We start from the raw sequence: 18,405 nt of genomic DNA on the forward strand, positions 1-18,405 counted from the left end.
TTCACCTGCTTTTCCAAGTCAACTTTTGCTGGTGGTTGACTAAAGCCAGGAGAGCAGTAGTATCAAAAGAGTCACACAGACATCCCTTGACATCTCATTTCCCTCTCTTTTTATGACTATCTCGCTCATGGGCCTTCCTCCCCACCTCAAGCATCTCCCAGAATCCAGAATCTGGAAATATATTTATTACAATAGAATATCAGTCACTTCTCCCCACCTCTTTTCTCACTGCAAGAAATACCGACAGCCATCTAAAGTCTCCAGGATGGCAAATAAGTTTTAAAGTATCATCTTAAATTGACAGTCTTCCCTTGTTGGAGCACATTAGCAACTGTAGAAGTGGCTATGAACGATATTGGAGAGAAACAGCACAACACAGCCCCCTGGGGCGTTTATTTCTGTGCTGCTTTTCCTCTTGATAGCGCTTTGCAATTGCTTGTTTTGATCCTATTATCACATGTGGAGCAGACCTGAATGCAAATGAGTGGCAATTGCATGGGAGGGAAACCACAGGGAGCCTCAAAATGCCACTGAGCACCACCCAGCCTGGGATGGCTCTGGCCATGGACAGAGGGGCTGTGATGTTGTGCTTCCCCCCTCACTTGTCACCTCCTCATGTAACTCTTCCCAACAGTCCTGGCTGCAAGGGAGCTCAGTGAAACCTGGGTCAGCCTGGCCAAGGAGCAGCCCTTCCTCCTCCCTGCAAGAGGGACCATCTCAAGGCCCAGGGCTGTAATTTATATTTCAGTCACATCAAGCTGTACCTGTTCACGTTAGAAATATGAACTATGGAAGAGGTTTTTAGTGCCATTATTTATTAGACAGGTTCTCTAGATTTTTATTGTCCATAACTCATGCCTTTGAATGGATTTGCTGCTGATTCCCCTAAGTCACGTACAGAAGGTCTTGAGGTACAGTATTTCTAAAATACCATTTTTTAAATTTCACATTTACATGCATTCCATCTGCACACTGAGAACATTAAATATCATAAATGTAGAGTTAATGTCTCATTTTTAAAAATTATGTAGTTTTGTAATTACATTAAATGAGGAGATACTGACTTTTAGAAACTAAATTCCAAGTCTCTTTCTATTGCCAAAGCAGTCAGGAATGTCTTTAAATAAGTTTATGCTGTAGGGACCCTTTAATGATCCATCTGCTGAAACTAGAAGAAAGACGAAAAAGTAGCAGAATCATAAGAAATGAAACTTCACCTCATCAGCATTAATAAAAAGCTCAGCTAATGATAATCAGCTAGACTTTAAGGAAGTTTTAAAAAGTTATATTCATTTACACTTCTGAACAGGTTTCCAGTAGTTCTTTCCAACACAGGAAGAGAATTAAATATATGAACTAAAAATTACTTACACAAGTCTATCTTTCCTGACTCTCAGGTGGAAAACCATTACAAGAATGTTGGAAAAGTTTTAATGTTATGCTAATTATTCCATCTTTCAATGTTTACCTAATCCTATTATTTTTTCACAAACACTCAGGCTGTATGAATAGCTGCCTTTGATTTTACTTAGTTTTCTTGGTTTTTTTAGAATGGTAAATGTATCTACAGAGTGTACAGCAAACCACAAATTGTAAATTGCTCACCTCTCATTTTCTTTGGGAAAAGTCTGGGAACAGCACAGGTACAAATGCTTTAGCTAAAATCTGGTTATTGGGGTTAGCCCAAGAGTAGTCGGTGGAAGTCTAGATGACCTTACAGTCATTTAGAGGCTGGCACATCTAGTCCACTTTCATATTGCAGCATAACTCTTAGGCAGAGTCTGCTCTGCAGGATAAATATCATTCCAGTTGGATGGCAACTATAGGGACTCTGTCCCTTTCATCCTGCAGCACAACAGTACAAGGTAAGTGATGTCTCAGATCTGTGGGATGATTTACAAAGCAGTAGATTTTCCCCTGATTGCTTTTCAACTGAAATGTATTCTCAGACCTAAAAGGGCTCATGCTATTTAGCAGTGCTGCTGTGAAAAAACAACTTCTGAGACTAAAATAAAGAGAAGTGGTTTTGATCGTGAAGCAGTGTCTGATGATGCCTTAGGATGTCTTGTTTTGAGGCTGGGTCTTCTCAGATCTAGAAGGCAGCCAACTTAAAAACCATCAGAGATGGAGAAGATGGCAAAATAATGCAGAAGCTTCATGGCCACTACAAGCTGAGCTGTGTTTACTGCAGTTACCAGCAATGGACACTGCATCCCTGGAAATTCACTGCTCTGCCGAAGGGTTCTCACGTTGCACCCAGTCTGTAGACAGATTCCTAAAGTGGCCAACCAAAGCAGGAACAGCCTAATCCAAACGCTACCAATAGGTGGAGCAAAATTAAAGAGTTAACACTGAAAGTATTTGGATTGTATTTGGAGGAGAGACCTGGATTTTGTATGCCAGAGGTAATGAAAGGCCAGGATTTAATGCACTGTGGATAAGGACCAGGCTACAATCCCTGGATCTTTCAAAACCCATCACAAGCTCAGGGGGAGGTTGTTGTGGGGAGCTCCCCATGTCTACACCACAAGCCTCACTTTTCCAACTCCTCTTGCCCTCTTCTGTTTATTAACAGGGATGTCACAGACATAGCAAAAGATGGAAAATATCCAAACTGGAAGTTAAGGTGTTGCTGTGAAAAGAATGCATTTCAGGCAAGAGCAGTTCAGGTAACATCATTCGGTACCACAGGCAGATGTAAAAAGCTCAATTAGAAGACACAGAAAAAGTCTGTTCTACAGCAAAGCACACGAGCAGAAGAGACCCGGGCTTTTATGGTAAACAAAAGTAGTTTCATTTTTTAAATCAAGACATTTTCTTGCAGCCTTAAACCAACTTTGCACGTGGCACACAATGGTGCACTCTGAAGGTATCATTTTGCCAGGACTGTACCTGCAACACACCCTGCCATAAAGGTTGCTTTTCAAGCAAAGAAAATTTTAAAAAGAAAGAAAGTTTTGGAGGCAGTTTTCTAAGATGTTTCATGTCTGAAGCCAGCAGCAGCAGGTACCCACCACCTAAGGACAGGCAGGCAGGGACTCAAAGCCTCCCGAGACCAAAAGGAGCCTTTCCTCCAGCTTCAGTGGCCCTCTAGGGTCTCTGAGGGCAAATGGTTGACCAAAGGTTTGCCCCATGGTGAGATGCACTAAATTCAGCACTGTAATCTTCCCAAATGGCCCCAAAGCTCAAAGGCAGGGCAGACAAAGGAAGGTTGCCTTTCTTCTCCAAAGCTCTCCTATTAGACACACTGCCTGGACCAGGTGGTTTGCATCCACCTCCTGTTTTTGACCCAGCTGCCCCCAAAACCAAGCACAGGCTTTTGAGATGGCACTGCAGCATTACATTATTCGTTTGTTTCAGGTTTTCTGAGGAGCAGACAGCACGGCAGGGCCTGGCAGGATAAGCCCTGCATTTCCCCCTAGAGCTACAGGGTGTTTTGCACCCAGTTTCCAGCCACTGAATTTTAATAAAATAAGTCAGTTTGATCGTTCTGCTTAGTTTGCAATACATCATCATCCTAGCATCCTCTCATGATCTGATCCAGACCAAAACCAAATCAGCATCTAATTATTATTCAGGTTATTTTATACTGTTATTTTACCTCTTTGATGTTTGGGGTTGAATTGTTTCTAAGTTAGGTCATTTCTTTTGAGACAGGAGCTCCTATTTTTCTTCACCTGTGCAAGAATCTTTTCATAACCCTACCCTAGTCTTTTAAAAATAGCTGTTGATTTTAAGGTCATAAGGAGCACAAGTAATAAAACCTCCCTGAAATAATTCTTTTCATCAAATACCACTGCTGTACACTCGAGTATCTAGTTAAAAACATAACCCACCCTTGGTATAAGTATTTCCTCTGATGTTGAGGCTACTGCTATCAGCAAGATACTCCAGTCAATAATTACCATGCCTAATTGAAAACAAAAACAACAAATAGAGCTGACCCCCCAAACAAACAAACCAACCAACCCCACCCAGAAACCATATCTATGTTGTATATTTGTTTAACTTCAATTTTCGGGTATGAGGCTGTGAGACTGGCTTGGCTGCTCCAGGGCTGGTGGGCTGTCCCTGGGACCCTGCCCTCGGGCACCCCCACCTGCTGCCAGTCCAGTGTGGGCTGGTCTGGTAGGGAAGTAATTGCCAGCTGAGGAGACCCAGTTCCATATTTACATATTTGTGCATATATTTATAATTCACCATCATTATTATCACTTCACTGAACCTCTCGGATTTTTTCTGACCTTAAAGTCTCTCTCCCTTAGGCCCCTTTTTATCTTTCCCTGGACAGATAGTGGAGGAATAACACAGCATTTGTCACCTGGTTATTTGCTAAAACTGTGACACAGGACCAGATACTGATGGAATGCCCCCTCCTCCCCCTTCTCAAATTAATCCCCCCACCAGTGCCCAGACCCTCCACAAAGTCACTGCTTTGTGAACAGGCATCACCTACATTCTTTGTTACTAAATGCAAGACCTTTCCTTTGGATGTGTTAAAATGCATATTGTTTGCAGATGCTCAGCCAACTAAAAAATTAAGGTTAGATTTTTATCAGCTGTCAGTCAACTTAAATACGAAATGCCCTTTTCTTCCTAACTCCTTCCATTACGTATCCTTTTTTCCCACCTATGAATCCAGTCATCTCTTCCAAGTAACTGAGAAAAGTAATACATGGTTGTCATGGGGTGAAGCTTCCCTGAAAGCACCACTCAAACACCTGAGACCTTGGCTACCTTTGCTCAGCTTAAACCCATTAGCTGACTCTGGCATGCACAGGGAAACAAAAGCACAGATAATTTTAATGTGGAAAACCTGCCCAAAAGCTGTGGGCTTTGTATGCCTTGCTTTAACAATTCAGGTGGACATCAGCAGATCTTCTAGCAGATATTGGGCAGGAGGCTGGAGGGTGATAGTGCCACAAATATCAGCAGCTAATTGGCTTTTGGTAGGGAGAAAATCAAAGAGCTTGGCCTAGGTCCCTGTGGTCAACAGGGCCATTGCCACCCTGTGCCAACTAGTGCTAAACAGGGAGGACAAGTCCTGTGTAGGATTAGCCATACACCTTGGCCCCGGGTGCCCAGGGAAGCTGTGGCTGCCCCATCCCTGGCAGTGTTGAAGGGCAGGTTGGATGGGGCTTGGAGCAACCTGGGCTGCTGGGAGGTGTCCCTGCCCATGCAGGGGGTTGGAACTGGATGATCTTTAAGGTTCCTTTCCACCCAAACTGTTTTGTGATTCTCTGATCCCATCCCTAAATTCCCCCAAACACCAACAGAGAGCACAATCCAATCCACTTGATGCCCTGCTGAGATGTTGCCATTCCCCAGCAGACCCACTTTGGTTTGCTGGAGGGCATGTTGTGGGTGTTCTGCTTTCCTTTTCTTAAGTGCAGCTTCTCTTTTCCTACTGAGACTGAGTAAAAAGCCAGACAAAAGAATAATCCTATAAATATTTTTTACATTTTCGAAGTAGAAAGAGCTTAGTTAAAGTATCTTCTAGGATTTTCAACTTTACTCAACTATGAACAATGTGCCCAATGGAAAGAAATTACCCAAGTGTAAAAGACATTTATATGAACAAGTAAATTACAATGGCACGGAGAGAAAATCCACCCGTGATTTCAGCTGCCAAAATCCTTTCCTGCTCTTTCACAGTTCCAGGGTGAAAGCTGGAAAGCCAGAATCTGCTACCAGCTCGGTTCAGCACCTCGGTCTCCAAGAGTTTCTGTGGCAGCTACACACAGGAAGAGAGACTGGGTTATTGATGGCACAGAAAAGAGAAAGATAGATATAGATATATAGAGGCACACACACAAAAGGAGGCATTTGCATCCTGTGTTTTCCAGTGATAGGGATGGTTCTGTCTTTGTTGGCATTTGTATGTGTCTTCCAGTTTATAGTAATGACTTCACTGATTTCCTTGAGATAATTCAGATATTTAGAGGTAAAAATGTGTCTAGATGGGTGGGGGGGCTGCAGATTTCAGTAAGACCGTTTTTACTACAAGAGCAGCCTAGACTTGTGAACTATAAGGAGGTTGTAATTTTACCATGTCCTTTGTCCTTGTGGTCCAGCATAAGGACAGAAAATTCGGTGTGATATCAGATACAGAGAGGAGCTACTTCTGTTTTAGATAACTGTCCCTGTGTTGGTGGTGTGACCTCGCCTCCCTCCATTTTTCCAAGAGGAACATTCAGCAGTAGTGCAAACCCAGGGCAGAGTTATCCAGGTGTTACCTGCAGCAATTACCAAGACTTTAAGGGCAGGTGCTACTTATTTCTTAGAGCTGAAAAAGGTGTTTTCAGTGAGATAAAACGGCACGGTTCAAAGTATCAGAGGTTATCAGGCAACTTGGTGTTAAACTGCAGGAATTGTTTTTAACATTCCACACATTAGCAGCACCTGGAGACTGCAATCCAGCATGTATCGATTTACACCGTGGACTAGGGAGCCTCCTAACCCTTCATCTGCCAAGAACCAGCTCTGGGTCTTATACCAGCCACTTGACTTGGTGTTTCTATTTCTTCTCAAGCATTTGGGAGCATTATCTACTTAAAATTAATTAATGCAAGGACTACTCATCTTTTCTGTTTGTGAAGCAGCACCTCGCACGGGGTGGCCTCAGTGTCTAGACCCTGTTGTTCCTGCTCCTGTGTAATTACAGCCACAAAAAGTGCCAAGTACAAGTTCCTCTCCACGCTAGGGCTGTTGGTTTGTTTTTTTCCCCATTTATCCATTTCAGAGATATTTTAACCTGCTGACACAGTCGATTACAGTGAATGGCTGGCATTTTAAAAGCATTTCTTTCCTTTGAATTGAAATAACTTTGTAAGGTAGCAAAGCCATGAACAGTTACCATCTGGCTGCATCTAACCTCCTGGAGAACACGTCGAGCCACGGGTGTAGACATAGAGATGGTATTTGTTCTTTTTAGTCAGTGATCCTCATTTCTTTTCATATCCCATTTGACCTGTCTTGACTGGCAGGTAAAATTTTCCATTTAAACAACCGGTTGAGATTCATTTGCTTAAACTTATAGGGCAGAAATAGTGTTCTGATTAGCAATGAGGGTCTCACCCTCCAAAGAATAAAGAGAAATTAGTCCCGAGGAGATGGGTATGAATATGATTACAATAGCAAGGCTGTTATACAAGAACCAGATTATTGGTTTAAATTACACTCAGTTATTTACTACAGTTGTAAAAAGTTCTGCTGTTTACAGGAGGAGGCAAACCTGCACGTGGTGCTGGTGTCAGGCATTGGGCATACACTTGGTTTACAGCCTTGCTGTTATAGTCTTCATTTTCCCCTTCACCAGTCATGCTGGTTATGTCTAATATTGGCATTTCTGTGCTGGAGATTTCACCAGCACACCTTGGTTTTAACACCATGAGGTATGTGGAATAAGTGAGCGAGCAGGGAAGTGGCCACCCCAGGCTTCAGGGAGGGTCTCTACTTGGTAGAAATTAACACTATTTGGCCACTAACAAGAGATTCTGTTTTGGGCTAGATACCTGATTTATAGTCATCTGTGATCTTTTCATTTAGCAGGCATCAAAAAATAATTTTAAAACCCCACACTACAGAAAGAAGTAGATGAACTTTTTCTTGGGAATCTCCCACCTTGGTTTTTCATTTAGTGCCTGGAACAACTGGACTGAGTGATGTGGCTGAGCAGGGGGATTTATGAAAAGTAGGTGAAGGGAACTGAAGCCACATGCAGCATTTCTATCACATTCAGAGCATCAAAACCCACATTTTGGTTCAGAAAAATGGTTACTTCTGTTGAATCCACACATTATATGACTGTGTATCTAAATGACAGCACTTTCCCATCTGAATTTAATTGTGCCCAACTAGATAACATTTATTAATGTAGACGTTAATTGGACCTAATTGAAACAGCTGACAAATGCAATCCTGTAGGATCAAGACTGATATTGACTAAACGTTATTATGAAAACTGTCTGTTTGCATTCCTGTTGGAGCTGGCAACCCTCCAGCTGATTTCCAATGTAAAGCCACCACACATTGACCTAGATGAACACGAGGGCCCACTCGAGCTTTCCCAAGAGCAACATTTCCACTACTCAAATTCACAGTCCCTAATTCAGCCATTTTCATGCCCCTTTTTGTTTCCCAGCTGTAAGTGTTCAAGCAAACAGCCTGTTTGCACCACTCCTTGGCCACAGCCATTCACACAAGTATCTGTATCCACAGGCAAACATGGCTCTACCTGCACAGGCAGTGGTTGGCTGCTCCTTGTTGGCTAGTCACTGTTAAACATTTGTTATTTTAATTCTCTCTGGCTAGAATCATTCCAGCTGGCTGGCCAGGGAGCAGTCAAGTCACCCAGGTGTCCTGAATGAAAACAGCTCAGGCAGCCAGAGACTGATGTGACCATTGTGCTGAACACTGCAAACAAAGACAGCCACTGAAAAAAAAAACCACACATGTGAAAGAGAGGCAAAAAATACACTGGACTAAACAGACAAGAGTCAATACCTCTGAGGGTTATTCTGGGTCTAATCTCACATGAAAAAAAAAAGTTCAGTACTTTTTCTTGCTTTTTATGGTTGTGAAATATGCAGACAGAGGATTAACAAGGACCTTACAGGCTGCTAGAGCAGCTTCCCAGCTACCAGCACCATAGAAACATCTTTGATTTAGCTAATTTTCCTCCTTCCCAGTTTTTTACTGCTTTGAATATCTTTACATTCTCCATACACAAAGCAGGTTTTTTCTGGGATGTTTTTTTTCGTTTGGTTGTTTTTAGTTTGTTTTGTCTCTTTAAACAGATGAAGTTTTTCTTTAAAAAAAGGCAAAGAAACAAAAAAACTTCTTTTTCACAGCATTTCTGGACTGTGGCTCCCTGGGAAATACAGAGCTAGACTAATGACTCCAACGCAGCATCTATTTTTAGTTCAACCATAGAAGTCTAAATGACCTGAATGATTAACTCATGAAACAGGTGTCCTGAAAGACAGTGTGTAAAAAAACCCAGCCTTGTCACATCCAGACCAGTGGAGCTGCCTCAGGTCCAGCCTTTTCCACACTCGCAGGAGCTGCCTTACCCTAAAGTGCAACATGAGATGCTGTCAGGCAATTGCTTGCAATTGATTCTCTAGGTTTCTCATTGTTATTAAATCAGATTTTTTTTGAGATTAGCATTAAGATTGAGGCCTGTTTGCTGCCAACACACATGCACTACCATGGAAACCTCATAAATTAAGACCTACTTACTTGAGAAGTGGAAAGGTAGGGACTCACAGGTGTCTGCATGTGTAATTACAGGAAAACATGAGTTTATTCAACCTTAGTGTCTTACAAGTAAAACTGAAAGTATGCAGTCAGCTAGATGATGTGCTTGATAAATGCGTTTGTCTTCTTAACAAGCCTCTTTTCCTGGGGCAGTCTGAGCAACTCGTGTGCCTGAGCACATCATCAGTAACCTTGAAAACTAGAAGTCAATATTTGGGAAAAATCCTTGCACGGAAAACTTCAAGTAGCAAATCTCTGTTGGGACAGCTGCTAGCTGATGCCCAGGCATGGCTGACATGCTGCTTTTTAAATAGGATTAAGCAGGTAGAGCAGATGAGGGGGGAGTGTTGAAAAATCCCCATAAGGAGGAAAATTCCTCAGTATCTTCCCAGGCATTTGCTCATCCCAGCGCCTCTGCTGGCTGCTGCAGATCAGCTCCTGCAGCACAAGCAGACTCTAACAAGGCACCTCTGGGGCGGAAGGGGACAGAGTTGAGTTTCATGTCACTTGGCAAAGCAAGTGCAAATTGCCTTCACGGGCCCATCTGCTGGGAGAGCAATTCCTCTCCGTCAAGGAAAGAGCTAGAGCTCGTGGGTTGAAGCACTTTTAATCCATTGTGCCTTTTCTGTGAATCACTCTGTGCATACACAGATCATGTCAGGGTGTTTTTCAGTTAGGATGATGTTTCTCCCAGGGCAGAGAAGTAATACAAAGTTTGCATCCAGCTGGAGCTCGGGTGGTTTGCCCCATTCATCAGCAGACAGTGCAAAGTGTCTATTTTTTCTGTATTAGTGCTAATAAAGCCTTCACATTGCACAGGAATGTGTTGAATTCCTAGATCTTGCCTGTAGAAGAGGCAAACCATCCTGATGGATGGGGAAAAAAACAACAACCCCAAAGCAGATGTGGGGAGGAAGGAGGCTGAGCCTGTGACTGGGCCAGGCAGGGATGTGCTGTGTGACCTCCTGGGGTTCTGCCAGCCAAGAAATGTTCCAGCTGAACAACCTCCCCTTGAAAAGCAGCAGCGAAGCATTTGGAGTGTTTTGTAGGAGTGGTTTGAGTGCATCAAGACATCTGACAGGATGAGACAGAGATGGTTTTATCTGGGAAGCTTTTCTTTTCCCCCATAACCTCCCTGCTGACAGGACTGCCTGTTGAGGGCTCTGCCAGGGGCACCTGAGACCCCTGAGCCAACAAGCAACTGCCAAAAGAGGAATCCTTTTCGCTTAATGGCAGGCAGGTAAATTTTTCTACTTGAAAAGAACAGTGGTAGGTAATACTGGTTAATTTTAGAAATTATTTTGGACTTCAGAATGCTGCTAGTCAGATAGCAAACCCCAAACTCTATTCCTTGACAGGCGTTACTCATCGCTGGCGTCTTAGAGAAGGAATTAATACCACAGACAGATTGGTGCTGTTACTAGAGGTGTTTTTGTTTAAATAAATCTTAATTAATGCTCTTAATGTCTTCACAGTCTAGACACAGACAGATTTTTCACTGTTCCTCTTCACTCTCCCTTGCTGCTATCTGACAGCTTTTGTTTATCAGCTAGCTGTATTATTACCAGCCCTAACATGCTCCAGTAGCCTCAGTGATCTGAGAGCTCCAAAAAAATAGACCTTGGGAATGACAGTGCTGGCAGCTTAGTGGAACAAAGAAGCCAACAAGCGACACTTTAAAATGGCAATCAATATTAACTCACGTCACGCTTCAGAAACACACTAGGTTTGACAAAGAGCATCAAAATCCTCCCTCCAACTGACTGTTTTTAAAGGAGTGTTTCTCCTGTATTCTATTTATGTCTCTAGACGTTATTGAAGTGGTTTAATAATGTTTTCGTGTCATCAGAGAATTTGTTATTGCAGCTGAATATTTTATTTTTGTGCTCAGGGAAAGAAAACTTGAATCAGTGAAGACAAAGATAATAGAAAAGAGATTCCAAATAGCTCAGCAACCTGTAAGTAACCAGGAGACACTAACATATTGTCTGCTGTTGTCATAAGATAGTTTCTTACTGCCAGATGAGATCCACTTTCTTATTTATGCAAAACTTTTTCACAAAGATAGCAACATGGGAACTTAGGCATGGGTGGTTCTTCACTAAAGCTGCATGGCATTGTTTTAGGTAAGAGCAGTATGTAGAGTCACCACAGACAAGGCCAGAGCCCTCCTCCAAACTCTGAGATACAGTTTCCTCACACACAGCTGGACAGACCAACTGCCATGCCCAGGAAAGACCACTGGGAACGTTATTGAAGTGAAATGATCTCTGAGCAAAGTTTACAAAGCACAAAGAAAAGCTACATTACAAACCTGGGGTGGAGAAAAGTGAAAATACACAGGATTTTTGTGGGAACAAAGAGGGAGGTATGAGTTGCAAAATGAGATGCATGGAAACACTGAAGAAGGGCTGCAAAATCATCTCCCTGTGCCAGGGAGGACCACCTGCTTATCCCTCCATGCAGCTCTCATCTTCCATGAAAGCTGGTGCTGAGCAACTGCCACGACATGGAGCAGAGCCTTATTCCAGTTATCTTTTGAACAACTTTCCTGTTTCAACATCTACATATACAGTTAGCCTTTTTTTTTCCTCAGAGTCAAATCCACTGTAATTCCCAGCTCCTTTTCTGAAGAGCTGTTGCTAGGTAGCTGGTTTACTCCTAGCAAAGGCTGGTCCTTTTCAGTGTCCTTATTGAATACCCTCAGAGACTGGCCTGACTGGAAATTCATTCCCATTAAGACACAACAAAATTTTGTGGGGAAAACCAAATGTGCTGGTTTTAAGAACATTTCATTGATTCCACGTCTGCAATCCTCATTTCAGTCATGCAGCAAATGAACTCTGACACAACGAGCACCACACTGTATAACCAGGGCAGACACGTGTCCTTCATCAAGGGATTTGCCTAAAAATTCATATTATTTGATAACACCAGTCTAATATATCTACTGGGTCTATTCCACAGACTAGGTTGAATTCCTCATTGTCGTGCATGTAGTAAAAAACAAACCTCAAAACTATCAATACTATCAAATTTTCTACCTCACCCAGGCCCCCAGGCCTCTCAGAACATCACTGCACAGGGAGAAGAGAACACCCAAAATATTTAAGATTTTGCCCAGAAATTCCCTTGCTGCACTTTCATGGCCAAGGAACTGGTGGAAGGTTTGATGTGCTGACATGGAACTGATCTTTGATAAAAACTGCATGGAATGAATTTTCAATGATGGCCATTTACCAGAAGCACACAGGGAAAGAAATTCAGGATCTTTTGCACAAATCAGAAAACTGGAGGTTTTAACCAACCCAGTGAGTTTTCAGCTAAAGCTTGTGCTGTTTTGAGCTGTGGGTGAAACACCAACCCCTCCTCTGCAAGGATGGCACCAGTGTGGGTGAATCAGCACATCTGGCTCATCATTCCACCAGCTGCTTTGGGTGGGGAACAAAGCATCTTATTTGTGAGTTCTTCTTTTTCTAAAAAGAATGATTCACAGCATGTTTATTTTTCCCCAACCCCTCTTTTTTTCTGAGAGACTTTCACAGCTGCCTGGTATGACATACATACTGGTCAAGGAACTGAGGTAGGAGCCCAGATCTATTACTGGTCAGGAACTAATCCAAATGGAAGGAGCTGTCACCTGGGTCATGCCATGGAAATAAAGACTCAGCTAAGTCAGAGCAATGCAACACTTACTGAAGAATCATTATAGAACAGTCTGGGTTGGAGGGGACCTTAAAATCATCTGGTTCCAGCCCCCCTGCATGGGCAGGGACACCTCCCACCAGCCCAGGTTGCTCCAAGCCCCATCCAACCTGCCCTTCAACACTGCCAGGGATGGGGCAGCCACAGCTTCCCTGGGCAACCTGGGCCAGGGTCTCACCAGCCTCACAGAGAAGTATTTCCTTCTAAATGTCTAACCTAAGTCTCCCCTATTCCAATTTTAATCCCCCCTTGTCCTCTCACTCCCTATCCTTGTCCAAAGTCTCTCCCCAGCTTTCCTTCAGGCTCTTCAGGAAGGTGCTCTGAGGTCTCCTTGGAGCGTTCTCCTCTCCAGGTTGAACACCTTCAGCTCTCCCAGCCTGTCTCCAGAGCCGAGCTGTTCCAGCCTTGGATCATCTCTGTGGCCATATGTTAGTGAACACTAGTTTATATTATTCCTCTTTTCTCAACAGGACTGGATGTGATTGCAGCTGCTCTGGCTGCTCCAAGAGTATCAGGATCTTCCCCCACAGCATCCCTCTCTGCAGGGCTCGGCACTGCAGACAGACACACAGCACTCACTGCCTGCAGGTAAGAGCTGACTCTGGATGTTTTACCTTCTGCTGGGGGATTTGCTGCCCTTTCCCTTTTGTTCAGCCACCAGCACAGGTGAGACTGGGATCCTAATTTAGATGACATGTGCTTCAGCAGTGGGTTTTTACTGCTCTTCTCACCTTTTTGGACATTTGCTTAAAGCCTAACAAAAGTTATCAATATTGAGGAGTTTCTTTCACTGCCTGGAGCAAACTGTTGTCCTGGAGTAGCCCCGAAGTTTTTAAAAATGAGTTTCAGAACTTGCTCAGACACTCGGGGACTTTGCTCTGGCCTGATGAAGTTCAGGTCAAGACACTATTAGGGCCTCACGCTGTAAGTTTCTCGCTCTCAGCCAAGAGCGGTTACTTGGTGAAACACAGACTATTTAATTAACCTGAAATTTCCCACTGGCACAGAATTAAAGTTCTTTTGCCAGAATCATTAGTAATTTGCAGGCTCTGTTCAGCAGGAGAGTAACAGATATTTGATCAAATGTGCCCTTTCCAGGAAATGACAGCCACTGGGATGGGGGTGGGGGGAAAGCACTTCAGAACTCAACCCATCAAGCAGAACAATCAGGAACACCTCGTGCTCAGAAGCCTTGTTAACCCTCACTGAAATCTCACCTCCTTGCTCAGCACAGGGGAGGATGTTGGTTAAGCCCCACGGATACTTGTGGGAGCTACTGCTTTTCTCCAGGCCCTGTTAAGCTTCCCTACAGGAATGAAAGCAACACTCAAAAGGCAACTGAGGTGTCCCAGGGAATCTCTTCAGAGAATCCCAGAATCCTTTTGGATTTAACATCACCAAGTCTCCAACCCTTAACCCAGCACTGCCAAGGCCACCACTAAACCATGGTCCTCAGCACCATAATTCCTTTTCTGACTATTTTCCTGTGTCATAGGCAGGAAAAGTGCAGCACAGATTAAAAATGAGCACTCCTTGATAAAAGCAATTAATACATGAATATATGTCTGCGTGTTCCTGCAATGGGGAGCACAGCTAAGAACAGGGAAGAGAAAGAAACTTCAAAAAAGGAGCAGATCAGGAAACAATTTTGATGAACTTGCCCAGAATATTTGAAGTAATATCCAAGATAAATGAGCCTGTTTGAAACCTCTGGTTTCTTTAAGCACTTGTCAAGATGAGGAGAAACGAGGCTGAGCTGCCAAAAGACAATATTTGTCCTGTACCTTTACACAGACCACGAGTTTCCAGTTAACTGGAGCTAAAGATAATTGCATTAAAAACCTATATAAATGACAGATCTGTAATTTGAAGAGGAAAAAATGGGCTGAGCTGAAGATAATTCACGTAGGTTTTTTCCCTATAATTTCACTCTGGTTGTGTGGACAAGTTCAAGTAGAAAGCAGAGGATTTTCCTGCCTCGCAGCCTGGTGCTAGGGTGAGGATTGTCACCTGTGTCTGGCAGCAGACTGGAGCACGTGTCCCAGTGTGACTGCAGCAGCTCCCAGCTCTGGGATTTGTGGGTGGATCAGAAATGGGGCTACCTACATGTCCACCCATCTGCACCTCCTAGGTGATACATGTAGATGTCTGCTAATCAGTGATTTCATTTCTTTTTTTAACCTGAAATAAATTCTCAACTGGTTTGCTTTTTCTTTCTGAATTTCTTTCACTTTGAGCAACTGAAGTAAATTAAGATTAGCTTCTACCTCAGTACTTGGCCCATTCTTCTTAAGGATCACAGGATAACTTGGGCTGGAAGGGATCTCAGGAAGCTTCTGGTCCAAATTCTGCTCAAGGCAGCTCTGGCATCAGACCAGATTGCTCAGGGCACTAATAGAGTCAGGACACTAAAACCTTGAAGGATGGAACATAAGCAGAGAACTTAAATCTCTTGACACTTGTCAAGTGCTTCCATGGCAGCCCATCCCTGTCATGCAGAGCTTTCCTCTTCCAGAGCTACACTTGGGATGTTCAATACTGAGCAATGGGACCAACATCCACTTCTTATATTGATGCTTCTTCCAGACAAAATCTTGGATTTTAATCTTTCACCTCTAGCACAGCTACCCAAAAAATCTTGGCAGGCTCAGGCAGAATAAAAGAAGCAAATCTAGGTTTTTTTACTTCTTTTGATCAGAAATTACATTTCCAGGTATTTTTTGACATTATTTTCTCTCTTCCCCTTTCCTCCTGCACACTCCGCATTTAAAAGACTGTCTGATACTGATTCCAAAGCCACAGCACTGTTCTCTAGAACCTGCCCTTAACTCAAAATGTTGCTACTTTCAGTAAAGCACCATCAGAACTGTGCAAAAAAAAATGGAAAGCAACAAATTCACTCTGATATGTAGCAGAAAGAGCTGGAGATGCAGGCACAGCCTTGAGGCATGTACTGCCCTTTATCTGTCCCAGAGCTGCATGTTTATTCCTGTTCCACCCTGTTAACCATTTTATTCTTCAACCACAAAAATGAAGCACCAAAAAAACCAAACAAAGACGACGTTTTCTAACTGACTCTACAGATGATCTATCCTCAAGTACTATTTTCTTCTGACCAAGCCTTTGAACACAAACTGAGCACCTCCTGTTGTATCTAAATTCGTAACAGTTCCCATTCTGTAGTACAAAGAAAAGATCCAACAAAACCCCAAATACCAGGTTATATTTTTTAACTGGGCAAAGATTAATATTATGTCTTATGAGCAGGCTATAAATGGCAATAGGAGTTACATTTATTCATTCCCCCAACTGAACATGGGGACATGAAACGAGTACAAAGAGATAAAAATGGATGCTTTTCTGCATATGTTATGAAATTTATGTATGCACCTTTGCTCACACTGCTCCAAAGGGAAAATTTTTTCACAGTAGGCATCAGTTGCTTAATTAGCACAGAATAATTAAAACTCACTGCAGGGAAATTTCCATAGCCCCACAACAATTATACAGGGAGAGTTCTTGGCTATTGCATGTAGAATTCAAAAATACCTTTTCAGTAGGTTACCAAAAACCAGCAGCTATTCAAAATTGCCTTCTAACTGAAAGACTCCTCCAGCAACTCAGAAAATTAAACCAGAAAAAAAAAAAAAAAGAAGAAGAATCTAATAGCCATCAGTAAGGTCCAATCAAGCAGTGTATTAACTACTTTCACTTCATTTTTCAGGGTCAGTTCCTTTTATTGATTTATGTAGATTCTTGGACCTTGAGAAATACATCTAGTATAATTAAGACAGCACTAGCAACTTCAGAGTTCATTAATAATAATGAAATAGTTCATTCACAACTAATAAAAGCTCATTTACAGTATACTTTTTTTGAGAGGGATATAAACATGTATTTATCAAATTTCAGCAGTTCTTAGACGTCTTACAAATTAATTTAATACACTTGCCTGACCTAGAAAAGTCAGAATTCTCTGTATGAAAATGTTTTTCCAGCACAATGGCACATGGCTCTTAACAGAAACAAAGCATCTGTCAACACCAATGACAAATTTTAGACACTTTCTGGTGACATTTCTTATTCATTTATTTGCTTTTATTTCAAGCTTCCCATTTGATTGTGGTCCTGATATTCTGCTACAATCCCTTGTCTGGGGATCTTTGTCCACCTTTCAAGAAGCCATCCCTCTGCATCTCAAAAAAAGCCACAGGAGCCTCACTCCACCCACCTGTCCTAAATACTGAGTCCAAACCTCAGTCATCTCCCATCCCTCCAAGTCCTTTGGGCTTGCTGCCTTGTCATGCCTGGGTCCTGGGTGAAAATCAGCAAGGAAAATTGCCCCCAAGCACATGAAAGAAGTCCTGCTACATCCATTACACTCCCTTCAAACTGGTGTAAGTCAATAACTAAACAAGGTTCTGTGCCTGCTGCAAAAACCACCAAGAGAACTTGTTTTATTAACTTCTGCAAAGCTTTCAGGGAATTGAAAGGGGAAACAAATCCCCTTTTCGGGTCATTTAAGCTCGTTTTTAATGGTGAAAATTACATCAAGACACAGTAAACAGATCTGTACAGGTGTAAGTGAAGCAGAGCCTGAAACACTGTGGCATTGTAGAATTCAATTAATGACTGAAAAATGTCTTTAATATGAACCACTGTGGCTGGGTCTGTTACACAGTGGATTGTGTTTGTTGCTGCATGTAGGAGATTGCTGGGATCCAGAATCCATGCCCAGGGTGATGGATTACAGGCAGAGACTGTTTTCCACAGGTCTGGTTTCATGAGCTGACACAGAACTCCTGGGCACACCACAGCTACAGACACCCAGGAACACTTTCCTTCTGAACGTGGTCTCTTGGGAGAGCTGAAGAGCCTTAAGATGCCTTTACTGCACCTTTTATTAAGTGCTAATGACTTGGGAGACATAGCAAAGGAAGTGACAGATTTGCAGGGACACTGAAGAGACAGCAGGAGTTCAGTCAAGGAAAATGCCAAGGTGATAGAGAGGGAAGATAAAGAGAAGTTCTAAGAGGGTAAGAAAGTTAAAGCCATTGGAATAAATCTGTTCCTGTGGAGTCCTGTCCCAGAGCTGCAGCTTGCCTGACCAGGAGGTATGATCTCCAGCCCTGACTCTCCTCACCCTCATGGCCTCCTCAGGGTCTTATTTAGTAGCACGCGCCTCATTTTTAAGTGGAGAAAGCCATGTCCATTTTGTCTGCTTCATTTCCTTGGAACACGCCATTCCCAAACCCACACCCCACTCCTTTCCTGCAGGCCACTCCACAAGCCCATGGGAAGGTGTCGCTGTGACTGGCACCCTTGGCTTGGCTTCCCTTGGGATTCCTGCAGCCACGGTGCGCCAAAGCCACCAGACCTCCCGGCTCCTCAAGAACCAGCAGCTCCAGCCTTGCTCTGGTGAGTGACCCCAAGATCACA

Source organism: Apus apus, chromosome 7, assembly GCF_020740795.1.
Source record: "Apus apus isolate bApuApu2 chromosome 7, bApuApu2.pri.cur, whole genome shotgun sequence".
NCBI lineage: Eukaryota > Metazoa > Chordata > Aves > Apodiformes > Apodidae > Apus > Apus apus.